Consider the following 13,998-nt stretch of genomic DNA (forward strand, 5'->3'; position numbering starts at 1 on the left):
TGAATTGAACATGACTAAACTTTAAATGAGCTGTCTGTGAAAAATAGTGTGATTATTTTTTATTTCACGTTTACTTATTGCTTGTGATGTTATGATTCAGTGAACTCTCATCATCCATGAAGTCTGTATAATTTTGAAATTACACTCCTTTAACCACTCTCTGTTACTATTGTACAATACTTTGTGTAATTTTATGTTCAAATTAATTTTCTACAAAAATAATTATATTTCTGGAAGCATAAATTAGATGAGAACAGTGCCTTGGTCCTAAAGATTTAAGACAATCATGACTTGTATTTTTAGAAAATTGTTTAACTATCCTAAGGCTTTTTTACAAAAAGCTAATGAACTTAGATAGAAGCTTGAAAATTATTCAAATACATTGCCACCTGAAAATAAATTTAATGACCTGGAAAGTTTTGGTGTTTGCTATTTATTATTTTAGTTATATTTGAAAAATGCTTCCTATTTCCATTTCTCACTTGGTTTCTTAAGAAATTCTCATATTGGTGGAGATCATTAGAGTTTACCTACTTTTAGATACTTTTGGTCAGTCATACTGAAATGCATAACTAAATATTGGAATAAGAAATAATGGATACATCATTTTGAATTCAAATGGAAGCAAGGATTATTTATATTCCTTAGAGAACCCACTATTTTTGATTTGATTTTGATTCCACTATTCACAGTAGGCCTCTACCTTTAATGGAAAACACACACCCTAATACCAGTGATGTAATGGATTTGTTAAGATTAGATTTACCAGTAACATCTCACAGCAAAGCAGATGATGCAACTTAATTTATTTTTCCTACATCAACTGAGAAACAGTTAACTACACTGGATTTAGGATTTCAGAATACTCTCCCTGGAAACAAATTTTTAGGTGCAAAGAGAGCTGTGGAACATCCTACAACAAAATCTAGACAAACTCTCATTAAAGTCTGGTTAAATTTCCAGACACTAGGTGTTAAATTCAATTTACACTGCCAGAATTTTTTTAAGAAGATACAGTTTCCAATTTGGAAACTTACTGAAATGGTGAGCATCAGCCTCAATTAACTGACATAACCAGACCATCAATCTGGGTTCAACTGGTAACTTCATTAGTTGCTCTTGCTTATCACTTGTGTTTCAGTATGGAAAACACACCTTCTATCTTTGTAAAAGGGAAGAATTTTAAACTGAGTACTTTTTTTTCCTTCCTTCCTTGTGTTTCAAAATTAAGAGAGACTTGGTAGGAAGAATGTGCACTATAACATTAGCAGAGCCTAAGTATCATAACACGGTCTTAGGAACTGACATAACTGAAGGATTTCCATGCTAAAACTGTGCAGATATTTCACCAAGACAGAGGAAACGTAGGGGAGGATTTTTCTTCCATCCAACAGTATAAAATCAGTGAGAGCCTAAAAAGAAAACTGGAGGAGTTGAAGATGCTGCTTAACCAGAGGCTGGACTGCTAAGCTAAGAGTACTTTCATGTACAGCCATAAACCCTGACAAGAAGAAGGCAAAAATTCTTATCTGAATCCCAAGAGCTGAAAAGTAAGCTGAGGAGCTCTGACAGCTCTAAGAATGAGAATTGTATTGTGCCCTGATTTTCCTCAGAGAATAAAGAGTTGATCTGTTTCCTAAAACTCCCAAGACTTAAACTGGAACGGTTTTTTCCTGCCTTCTAATATAAAGGCTTTATTTTTCCTTCACATTTGTTACCATAAATGATACAAGACAGAAGGTTTGGTCAGAGTCTGAGAACATGATCAAGAATCTGACGGTATGTGGCTACATCAAAGGAATGACACAGCGCTTCACAGACTACCACAGGGCTCCATCTGCACATTCAGCTGTCAGGTTGGGATTCTAGAAAGAAATCCCACCATTTAAACTCACTTATATTTCTGACACACAATCAAAATCTGAGGACAAAGCATGGGCCACTCATTTGCTTCAGTTTTTAATACTATATTGTATATGCATTTCCAGGAAACACACATTGCATACTCCAAACATAAATTGATGGTTTCTGTTCTTGAGAAAGATAATGGGTCTATTATGTTGAAGAATTTTATCTGGAATTATGGATGAGAAAGATAGCAAGTAAGCAGTTAAAGAGTTCAAGATGTAGGGATTTCTTTCTGTATTTCTCTCAAATATAAGAGTCCAATATAGCCAAAGTTATAGTTAGAATCCATCCAAGCTATCATCCCTAGTTATCTTTTGGAATTTTCTGTTTATCCAAATGGATCCCTATTTTTTGCTGAAAATACAACTTTGAGGTTAGTTTGGCTTGGATTATGAATTATCCTGAAGGCCTTCAGATCCATTTCCATTTTTCTCCTGAAAAAAATCTCAATACAAACCTTTTCTGGACAAATAAGAAATTAACAAATATTTCTGTATTTCTGTTGTGTATTTTGGAGTACCTCGGGGTTAGTAGTTGAATACAAATATTTGTGGCTATTTCAGAAAATTAGCAAGCAGAGAAGCAGAAATAAATTTTATGCTGATTTATAACTTCATTTTCTAATCTTGTTTTTCTTTGTTTTTTTTTTTTAATGTATAGTTCAATTATCACCTTAGATGAGCAAGAAAATTTTCAAAAGGCACAGCTGGCTTCTGATGTTCACTAACTTGCAGTGTGAGTTAAAAGCCAGACATCAATAGGCTCCATCTCTTTTTTCTGCTTTAATGTTGTTTGCTTCCTTTTCTTCTCCTCCTCTCTGACTTTCCTGCTGCGCATTATGAAGAGCAAACAAAATACTGAGAAAACAGAAAAAACTAAAATCCCTCCATCCCTCAGATTCCCCTTCAAAATCCTCTCCCCAGCTTCTGTGGTCTATCTCAGTGTATTGTGTAGATCTAGAGATGAGAATTTCCTTTCTTGGTACATGGCTGTGGCTTATTCTAATGCCAGACAAGGCAAATGTGCCACAATTTGTTAGTTCCAAAGAAATTAGGTTATTATTTCAACTTTGACTTCAGTTTTATATGAGTCTTGTATTCTTTATATCAGTTGCTTGCCTCGGTCCTGAAAAATATGTCATGAGTTCTCTGAAGTAGAGTCAGTAATTGAATTCTATGTATGACACTCATGCATCTGGTACTAGTCACCATATAACTCCAAAGAGTTCAGCTATTACCACAATCAGTGTGGATGATAAACTATTAAACAGGTTCCTGTTCATAAAGTATTTTTTATTCAATTACATGTAAATTGATACAAATTGGAATAAACATGCTTCGGTGATGCAAAAATCACAGAAATTTTAAAAGCTGTTATTTTCTTTGTCTGAATTTTACACTTCACGTAATGGTACCTTTGATTTTCATAACTAACCTGTCACACTTTGAATTATTGCTTATTCACAACTTTATTATCACATCAGATATTTTATTATTCCTTCTCCTTGAATTATTCCTTCTGTCCCAGTGTCAACACGAAATGGAAACGTCATTGTACTACAGCTGGTGCAATGATTACAGAAAAAGTTACATCTGCCTCAAAGTTCATGGATAATATAAAGTGAAAAGGAAGAATTTGCACCAGAGAAACTTTTCTGGTCACTTGTACATCTCATTCCCCTCCCATTAGTCAATGTGTCAGGCACAGTACGAAAGAATGGTAATTAGATTAAGGTGTTTTATAAATAGAACATATTCTATGCATTGATTTCTAAATTAAACCCTTATCACATATTTTATATTGATATAATAAGAATGTTTATATATCTGTGTACATAGATATACACTTACATATATGTGCTGTGTACATGCTATACATTAAAATATGTTCTCTCATATTTTGCTAACAACTGAGAGGAAAAAATAGATCTTTATGGTAACAGTATGAAACAGCAACCAAGCCTCTTTTCAGTACAGCCCCATAAGAACTCTGGAACCCAACCTTGTCTTGCAAACTGAAGACAGACAGCTCTGTCTGGTACAGGGTGGCCTCGAACCCCCAAACCTTACTAAGTGGCAGTGTCACAATAGCCAGGCTTAATCTCATGTCTTTTAATTACAAACTGATTGGTATCATTCAGTACTTATAGAGCTGAAAAATAATAACAATTCATGCCTAACATAAGTAAGCATACAAACAGTGCTAATGCTTAGGATTTACTGTATTCCATGTCTCATTGGATGAACACAGGGTAAACAAACATTTTAAATGGATATATGGCAAAGATATTTCAAACACATTTAAGAACAACAGCAACAGAGACTTGCTATCTTTCTTTTACATATTCTTATGAAAAAAGGAATTGTTATGAACATACTTTTAGTACTTACCACTGTGCTGTATTTTTGAGAAGGCTTCAGCATTCCCCCACTGGAGGCAGCAGGATGTCATTTTAGTTACAGCAGAAATTTTTCCTGTTAGGAAAAAATACATAGTGCTCTTCAGTAAATGAAGAAAAGAAATGCAAATGTATGAGTCAAAAATGGAAAAAAAGTGGTTGCTTAGTATATCACCTGTAATGCTAGTTTTCAAGATTACAAAAAGAGAAATTACAATATTAATAACCACACAATAAATACATTAAGCACACTGTATTGATTTCTGTCATAAAAATTATTAGAAATATCCTTTTCTTTGCAGATTGAACACTGCTACAAAGACAGAATTGTCCTTAAACCTGTATACCACAAAAGCATACATTTTGAGAACCTGCTAAGGCAAGTAAATACTCTGAAATCCAAGATACAGAAGAAATCATAACAAAACACTTTGGTTTTAAATATTTCTCAAAACGTATATTGTGCATAGCCAAATATAAAATTTCAATAGCCAAATATATGAAAATATATTCAATTTCATTTAAACAAAAATAATCACATTTTAAATGTCATTTTACTATTTTTTATTCTTTCCTATGTGTAATTGAAAACTTTAGTTTATACTTCAAATGACATTTCAATGGATAGACTATTTCTGAATAATCTATCCATGTTAGGTTTACTTTTTAGATTAAATTCCAGTATTTACCAACAGTCTGTTCTGTCAAGAGTATCTTGAGACACTGTGATTTAAAACCCTTCTTAATAGTGTTAAGAAATGTATTTCAGGTAATTTTAATATTTTCAAGACTTTAATACCTTAAATACTTGTCTTCCCTCCAAAGCCAGCAGACTTTATGGGATTTACTTATCCCCTGCACACATTTTGCAGGGGAAACATGCACTCTGTGTTTCTCTGTATCGCTCTTAAAGGCATTGGCACTTCTTACTATTTATTCTTTTTTTCATTAAGTTGATCAGCACACAGATTGTAAATTCTGCAATTTTAATCACAATGAATACTTCCTCATGAATGGTTTGACTCTCTACAACCAAATCACTCCCTGTAAGTGCAATTTATTACAACAGCTGCAAACAGAGGCCTCAATTCTGTGTAAACACAGTGATTATCTTTGTAAGTACCAGTGGACGGCTATGGGAACACACGTCTGAAAAGAAGAAATTCTGAAATATGGATAAGGAATGTGTGAAACACGCTAGCTAAACTGTCAAAGTGTCCATCTGGACACCTGCTGCAGGGGAAGGCTGGCAACACTGCGGCTTTTCATACACACCCGTTGAGGAATCAGATGTTGAAGTTTAGGACAATCTTTATTCCAAGCTATGGTAATGTCTTAAATCTCTCTATATGACAGTGGCACTTTTACTGGAGATTTCACTGCTCACATAGACTGACAGCCATTCCAATTCTCTAACAGTAGTATGTGATTAAACTTAGGATAGAAGAAATAAGGAAGGATTTAAGGAATGACTGTCAATGGCAGTGAAAATCCACTAAGGCTAACACAGCTTCCCTTCTCAGTTATTTAAAACCTGCATTTCTTTATTTCAGCATCCTTTATAGCTTAATTACTGCTACAGGAAGAGAGGAGAAAAGAGAGGAGAAGAGAACTCAGCTTTACTGGTAACAACAGAGATTGCATTAACTGTCTCTCCATGGTACCAAAATAGTCTCCAGCTTTAAAGCATGAATTAAGAAGGTACTATTTGTGAACTAGGTTTTCCAAGTTTAACTCCTTACCTATGTGTCTATTCTTTTCATCTTTACATTATCTTACACTGTCTTCTAGTTGTCCTTGGCAAACTGAATTTGATTGTAGGTTACTAGGGTTATAATTTAAATTTTATGTATTTTAGTAAATCACAATGTCCCTTTAAAGCTCATGTTTAGACTTTATCTAATAGTCAACTGCTTTCAAAAAGCAACAGCAAATGCTGCGCTTCCTTTTTATCAGGAAGCATAGACACACATTAAAAGACGCACTAAGACAAGGTATAGGCATTGTCTACAGACTTTTTTCTTTTTTAAAGAGTTATGTTGTCTTCATATCTATGAAAACTGATTTCCTCATAATTACAAAATTTTAATAGAAATATTATGGAATCCTGGCAGTCCCTCTAAGCATATTTTTTCTGAAATCTATACCAGATTTGCTTACCCTTCCACAGACACATTTCTAACTTAAACCTAATGGTGCTATAATGGCCCTAGTTTTAATGCTACCCAGTTTAAGCTTACTTTTTTGAGTAATTTCTCAGAACTACCACAACTGGCTATGATTTTATAGGTGATACAACAAGAACCCAGTAACACTGACATTCTGTCACTATGTACAGTCATCTTAGTCTACCTGAGAAAAAAAAATGTCTGTCTTACAAAAAAAAAAAAAATCTGTTTTGTTTTGAATATGATGACCCACTTCCTCCAGCTATTCCTAAAACCTCTGCCAGATCCTGGTAATATCTAAATATAAGCTAAAACCAATTTTTTTTAGTATTTGATGCTCAAATTTGTTCAACACAACTATTGGACTATTTTAATTTTCTGTTTGAGCAGATAGTTTCATGAAGTCCCTTTAAGAAAATGTACCCTTTTGAATCCACTTTTAGCATCTTTAAATACATCTTTAAACCTGTAACCTTTACAGTGTTTATACCCTTTTCACTTTCAATTGGGTTTCATAACAAGTTCTTTCTTCTGAAAATTTTCACAATAAGGTCTCCTCACTTTTAAATTAAAAAAAAAATTGTATCTTGTGACATATTTCACAGCAAATAATTTTTTGAGTATTTTTATCTATTAAAAAGAAAATCAGTGATTAAAAAATGGGTGATAGAATATGCTGAGTTGGAAGGGACCCATCAGGATCATCAAATCCAACTCCTTGTCCCAAGCAGGATCCCCCAAGAATCACACCATGTGCCTGAGAGCATGGGTAAATGCATGCAGGCAGTTCTGTGATATCCCCTCAGAATCAATAGTGCAGAAGTCAGAATATCAAGTAAGCAGATGTTGCTATTTCAACTCTTTATTGCCTGGACAGTTTGGGAGGGCGGTGCTGTTCACAAGAGGAAAGCCAGCTAGAGGTAGATCTCACAGCAGGAAACAGACACAGACCAGCTCGAGGTATATCAGAGTTATGCAGATGAAATAATTTTTGCCCTGATTAAAGTAAATGAAAGCAAAATAACTAAATCTGACCATAGGCTTCCTTTGTATTTTAGTGGGGAGAAAAAAGGCATCCTGAATTGTAGACTTATAATCTTCATGAGTCAAAGAGTGTGGGCTTCAAGTTAGAAAACGAACAACCCACTCTTCAGCTATACCAGCTGAGATAATGCTGATTTTGATTTATCCAAGAAATGAATGGTGGTATCTTAATTTCTTTACTCAAACTAAATATAATTAAGTACCAAACAATGCAAAGGCAGTGAAATGTAATTTTCCTTTGCTGAATAGGCAGTAACTCTCTCTTTGCCTAAAGGGAGGAAATTCATCCAGAAAAATCCTCTCATTTTGCAAACCCGTTTTGCAACTTTAATCAAAAGCATCACACCAGAAGATAGGAAGCCTCTCATCCACACACTCTTTCTCAATGTGCCTATTCTGAGTTACAGTCCTTGTCTTCAAGCAGATCAGAAAGAGATGTGAAATTTGTTTCTTCTTCCTACCTCTGACATACATACCTCATGATTCTCTGCTCACATATTTCTGATCTAAATAATTGAACCTCTGAACCTTTCTGTACATATAGTCTTGATTTCTGCCTGTCCCCTGAGGATACCCTTGTGGTAGCAATATCCAGAGAAAAGCAGGGAGACAAGATTGACACTCCTCTGAAGCCAGAGGTGAGGGACTGTATCTTCAGCCACAAATAACTAAAATATCCCACAAAACAGGTGGGTGGCTTCAGAAAGAAACTACAAGAAAAAGAAAAAGAAAGATTAGGGTTGTATGAATCTTGGCAAGGTCTAAGGGCAGGAAAAAGTCCAGCAGAGACCAAAGATGAGCAGAGGAAGTAGGCAGAACAGCCTAACACAAACAATAAACAGAGACTGCTCTTCAGAGAAAATGGGCTGCTACCAAAGATACCATGGCAGCAGCAAAGGAGCAGTAACAGAGAAATGGAAAGCTGAGGCCACCTCCACAGGATGCAGATGGAGAGGAGAAATGAAGCTGTGTGTAAGGCATGATGGCAGCTCAGAACAAGTGATGTGAATTTGCAGTGATGCTTATTTTTTCCCATAAAGTACTAACATTTCTTGAGAAATCATCTTGCCTTCAGAATTATTTGGATATGAATTTTTGTTAATACAACTGGCAAAACATTAATTTCTCATGTTAGCTACATCAGAAACATCCTGAACCACCTACGAAAAAACAAGATATCATATGTGATATAGCAGATTAAAAAGATTAAAAATTCCTCCTTCATGAGGAGAATAAATTAAGATAAATATTTGAATAGAATATAATACATATTTCATTACAAAAGAAAGGACGAAAGGATGTCAATATTGGTCCAATGAGGTTCCAAACAAAGCTAATAATTAATACTACAGGTCAAAACCTGAAAAGTTGCAAGAAAAAAATCAACCACGCTGAAGAGAAAAAAGAAAACAAACCAAGGCTAAAAAAAAAAGCCAAAAAAAAAACCCTAAAACCAAAACAAACCCAAAATACAACAACAGACTGCAAACAAAGACTTTAGACTCACTTTGAATCAAAACAAAACAAATCTTCTGAAGAATTTGCAAACTGCTATGAGAAGTCAGGAAGAATTAGACTCATGAAGCCTAGGCCCAAAACAGCAACACAGACCAGAGAAATGCTGAAGATGCAGAAGAGAGTAATTTGCCATGTTAAGAAATTCTGAATGGCAAATGGAACGATAAATCCCCTTAGGGGAACTCTAAGAAAGTAACAATGCCTAAAAAAGCATGTAGAACAAGGCACAGAAAAACCAGGGGACATAAGAAATGTTAAGTCTAAGGTCAAAGAGAAGGGGAGAGTGCCAGCCCTGTGTCAAAAGAAAAGGTTGAATCTCAAGCCACGGACAAGAGAAAGGCCAAGCTTTAGATTAAGGAGGAGGAGGAAAAGGAGGACGAGATACAGCTAAAGGAGAAAGACAGCAGAAAGCAGAGGGGAAAATCAATCTGAACTAAAAAAGAAGAAAAAAAAAAAGACTAACGACAAAACTCAAGTCAAAGAAACAAAATCCAAAGAGAGCTTCAAGACCATGCTGAGACATATTGAAACTAAAGTTCAGAAGGAACAGCAAGAGCTCCACATAATAGCCCTCAAACTTGTCAAGGTACAGCATTCAGAGATTGCAGATAGGGAATAAGATGAATAGGAGACAGAAAAATCCACCTAGTGGCATGGAGTTCAGATCATCTTTTGGTTCTCACTTCAAGTAAATAGTTAAGTCTCCTTAAGCCTTTTAATAGTATTTCTGCTTCTGACTAACAGCAAGAAATGTATGAAAAGGCACTGAAACAGCTATTACAGCAAGGCTCTTGCTCTGTTGGAGGTAATGTTAATTATCTCTGTCACTTCAAAGTTATAACTAGTAAAGCAATTACCTTTGATGACATTATATATGCCTCTCTTATGTACAAGCAAACTGGTCAATATACCTTTCACCCTTATGATTTTTTTAAGACCCTAGTGATTCAGGAAAAAATTCTCCTAAAATTTTCACAGCCAGAAAGACTGGAATAACTAAAAATTCATTAAATAAAAAACTCGTACGTGAAAACTCTCTCAGAAGTGGAAACATTTTAATCTTTCCATAAATGATGTGTCAGATACTATCATTGCTGGTTAAGTCACTGAGCTGGTTTTCATACACTCCATAAAAATTCAGTGTAAGGTAACAGAAATTGCAGTCCCAGATATCAAGGTGAAATCAGTGCATCACAATCTGTCTGCCCTTAGGGAATTGCCTATCTAGCTGCATAAATTTCCATTCCTAGCCTATTGAAACTTCTTTCAGGTGGACAAAACATGCATGGGGAGGCTATTCCAGCTCAGTGTTGATGTAACTGGACGATGCCAAGGATACAAAGCACAAGGGCCCAACTGACAGCAACAGAGGTTCTGAGACTTTCTCCTCTTGAAAACTGAGCTCTTACTCATTTTCACCTCTATGGTGTTTACCAGTTCTCCTGAATGAACCTAAAATGTCAGTAAGACATTTCACAGAATGTGACCCATCTATACTGCCTCTCCAGAATAAACATTTTCAGAAAGCCTTTCAACACAGAATGTCCCTGAGGACATCACCGGTCCTGACCTGCCCAGGACCCTGGACCCCCATCAGCTCCAGCCTGGAGATGCCGCAGCAGGGCCGGTCCCCAGCTCCCCACAGCCCTGCCTGGCCCTGCCATTGAGCCGGGCACAGCTCCCCACAGCCCTGCCTGGAGACAGCCACACTGAGCCCGGCACAGCTCCCCACAGCCCGGCCCTGCCATGGCCCCACTGAGCCAGGCACAACTCCCCGCAGCTCCCCACAGCCCGGCCCTGCCATGGCCTCACTGAGCTGGGCACAGCTCCCCACAGCCCGGCCCTGCCATGGCCCCACTGAGCTGGGAACAGCTCCCCACAGCCCTGCCTGGACACAGCCACACTGAGCCGGGCACAGCTCCACAGAGCTCAGCCCTGACCAGCCATGGCCTCACTGAGCTGGGCACAGCTCCCCACAGCCCTGCCTGGCCCTGCCATGGTCCCACAGATCCAGGCACAGCTCCCCAGAGCCCTACCCAGACACGGCCTCACTAAGCCAGGCTCACTAAGTTGGCCGATGGCCCAGCCTGGCCTCGACTCGCCAGAGAGGGTCCTGATGCCCAGGACTGAAGCTGCCCCAGTGCCCTTGGCTGTCCTGCTCCTGACCAGGGGGGAACAGGTCCTGGCTGACAGACCCTGCCCTGCTGCTCCCCATGCAGAGCCTCTGACATTTCTGCACCCTGTGATGCCATGACACAATGTTAGCAATGTGAATGAAACGCTCACACGGCAAAAAAACCCAACAGTGATGAGACCCATGATGACACACAAATGTGGAGTATATCCTTCTTCCAGCAGTCATCATTCCATCCATAACATAATCACCAAAATCTGCATCTTCTCAGCCCATAATATCTTTCCCCAGTCGCCATCATGACAACTATGTGGATTGAAAAAACACATAAAGATAAACCCACACCAAATACTGCAACAGAATAAACTCATACAATCTCTTAAAAAAGGAAACTAGTTACTACCAATTTTTATAACATTCCTCTATTTCCTGTTTCTCTGCCTAGACTAACACCATTGAAATACATCTAAGCATTAAAGTCCTTAACTCCAAGTACTCAAAATTACAGACTCCACAAAGACCTGAGTCTTACTCTTGTCTCTATTCCTCTTCCCTAGAGAAGCTTTCATTTTTTATTATAACCTATCTTCACTTTTTTTTTTTACATGATTGAGCCACCTTCTCAACACTTATGCCTGCCACAGAGGTACTGCCTCTCAGATTGTCTAACTGGTAGAGTCTGTTGTTAGAGATAGAAAGAGGGTCTATATATATATTTCCTTAGGAGGTAATGCTCACAACATTTGTTGCTAGCTGTCAGTGTAAAGTTCACTACTTTGGTTTCAACTCCCTTAGGTAATGGTCTTCTGCATCCAGAAGTTCAACATCTTATCTAAGTATATTTTTTTATTAAAATGAGTGATGGTAACTCTCTTTACAAACCTTGCTAAACTTCGAGATTACCTAACTGAATTTTTAACATAAGAATATGTCTTAAAAGTTAGCAATCACAAATGTAATAAAGTAAGAATGGCTATCTTCCTAGTAGAAAGCATTATATAAAGAACAATGAGGTTCAATCATTCTGCAATTTGCATTAAATCATCAGGCAAAAATAAATGTCCAAACCACAATGATTGCATAGAAGTGTCATAGCTGGACTACAGTTTTAGATCATTTAGACCTTTACCTTTTGTTTACTTTGATATTATGTCTCCTTCCCTGTTACTGTCCCTTCTCCTTCCAGAAGGTACTTAATTTGTTGATTCTAAGTAGTATTTACCTTTATAGAGATTATGATCAGAAGCTGGGGCAGACACAACCTGATTCTACACTGACCTATGGACTAAAACCCACACAATTTAAGCTGCAATAAATGTGTTTTTACAACCTCTTTACTAGTCTCAAAATGATTGGTGATGAATGATTGATGTATTATATTTAGAAAAAGAACGAACAGTATTTTCACAAGAAGCAACTTGTGATGAAGCTGGGGAGTAGAGAGAAACAAACCCAAAGTACAACAGCAGTCTGGTAAAAGGATTTTTTTAAAACAATGAGTGTGATTAGAAGCATTCAAATATTGATTAAACAGATTTCTCTATAAACCTCATCTTTTCTCAGTTCAAAATTTCAGGTGTTGAATGGTACTCAGTAACAGGACCAGAAGTAATGGGCACAAACAAACACAGGAATTTTCCTCTGAATAGCAGACAATGCTTTTCAGTTATGAGGGTGATCAAACACTCGCACAGGTAATTCTGAGAGCTTGTAGGACCCCCCTCCTTGGAGATATTCAAACATTGTCTGGACACAGTCCTGGACAATCAACTGTAGGTGTCTCTGCTTGAGCATAGGATTTAAAAAAAGGATCTCCAAAGGTCCCGTCAAACCTCAGTCAGTTATTCTGTTCTTCCATAAATACATATACATTTTTCAAGATGGAATAGGCCACCAATATGACTGACTCAAGCTAGGCTCCAGTTGCAAAGGTTATAGCAGATGTTCAGTGTTTGGTTATGACTAATTCATGCCAGTGATTCACTTCATCAATTACTCAGATCATTATTGCTCCTTACAGAGCAGCGTCATTTAATATTAGCAACTAAAGAACAGCTTGAACTATAATCTCTGACATCTCAAGTGAATATCTTTTGTGAAAACTAAGCAAAAACTGATTCAAGTCAGGTAGAACAAGGATTGCTGCAATCCTATATCCCCAGGTGCTGTCCTATCCTCAAGAGACAGCGGAAGAAATCTTAAGTCTTTCCTGATCATACAGAATCACCTGCCTACCAATAGAAAGCTGCAGAGTCAGAACAACAGAAAAGAAACAACTCCATCTTCTTCCACAAAAACCAAAATTATATTAAATGGGATGTAGGCACCCTTACACCTCTTCTAGCCTCCCTGACAAGAAGAGAAAAAATACTTACGTTTCTATTTGGCAACCACAACCTTGTGAGCAAATATAAACACATATGAGATCCACAAAAATTGCACATGGCGTTTACGAGAGCCCCTCTGGGCATGCAACATAATTGTTCTATCGCCTTTGTTCCCACAGTTGTCAACATCACAAGGCCTCCTAATAAAAATACAATTATCTCCCTTTTTGTGTATGTGAGGTTCCTTTTCAACAGATAAAATAACTCTAAATAGGGGTAAACAGAAAGAGAGGTGTGAAAGTAACTACGGAGCTGTTCCAGACCATGGCTCAACCTGGGTCTTCAGCTGAGTCTGCCCCAATTGTTTCATATCCTGCCCCAGGTTCACAGTCTAAATACAGAGTTTACTTTGGTAACAAAGAGCAACAAGAAAAAATTGCAGAGAACTTACATCTAAGGTTCCAATTCCTCTTCCCTCAAATCCAATGAGGAGGAAAGTCT

At 37.1% G+C, this 13,998-nt stretch overlaps 1 protein-coding gene across 2 annotated transcripts in view; it reads right to left on the reverse strand.

The window, feature by feature from the left end:
• Positions 1-13,998, reverse strand: part of NLGN4X (neuroligin 4 X-linked) — a 170,989-nt gene that overhangs the window by 137,436 nt on the left and 19,555 nt on the right. For both annotated transcript variants that reach the window (XM_058824948.1, XM_058824946.1), the window contains exon 2: positions 4,299-4,382. The gene's annotated coding sequence lies outside the window, so the exon portion shown is untranslated. The remainder of the gene's footprint in view (positions 1-4,298; positions 4,383-13,998) is intronic.

Source organism: Ammospiza caudacuta, chromosome 2 (assembly GCF_027887145.1).
Source record: "Ammospiza caudacuta isolate bAmmCau1 chromosome 2, bAmmCau1.pri, whole genome shotgun sequence".
In the NCBI taxonomy this organism is placed as follows: Eukaryota; Metazoa; Chordata; class Aves; order Passeriformes; family Passerellidae; genus Ammospiza; species Ammospiza caudacuta.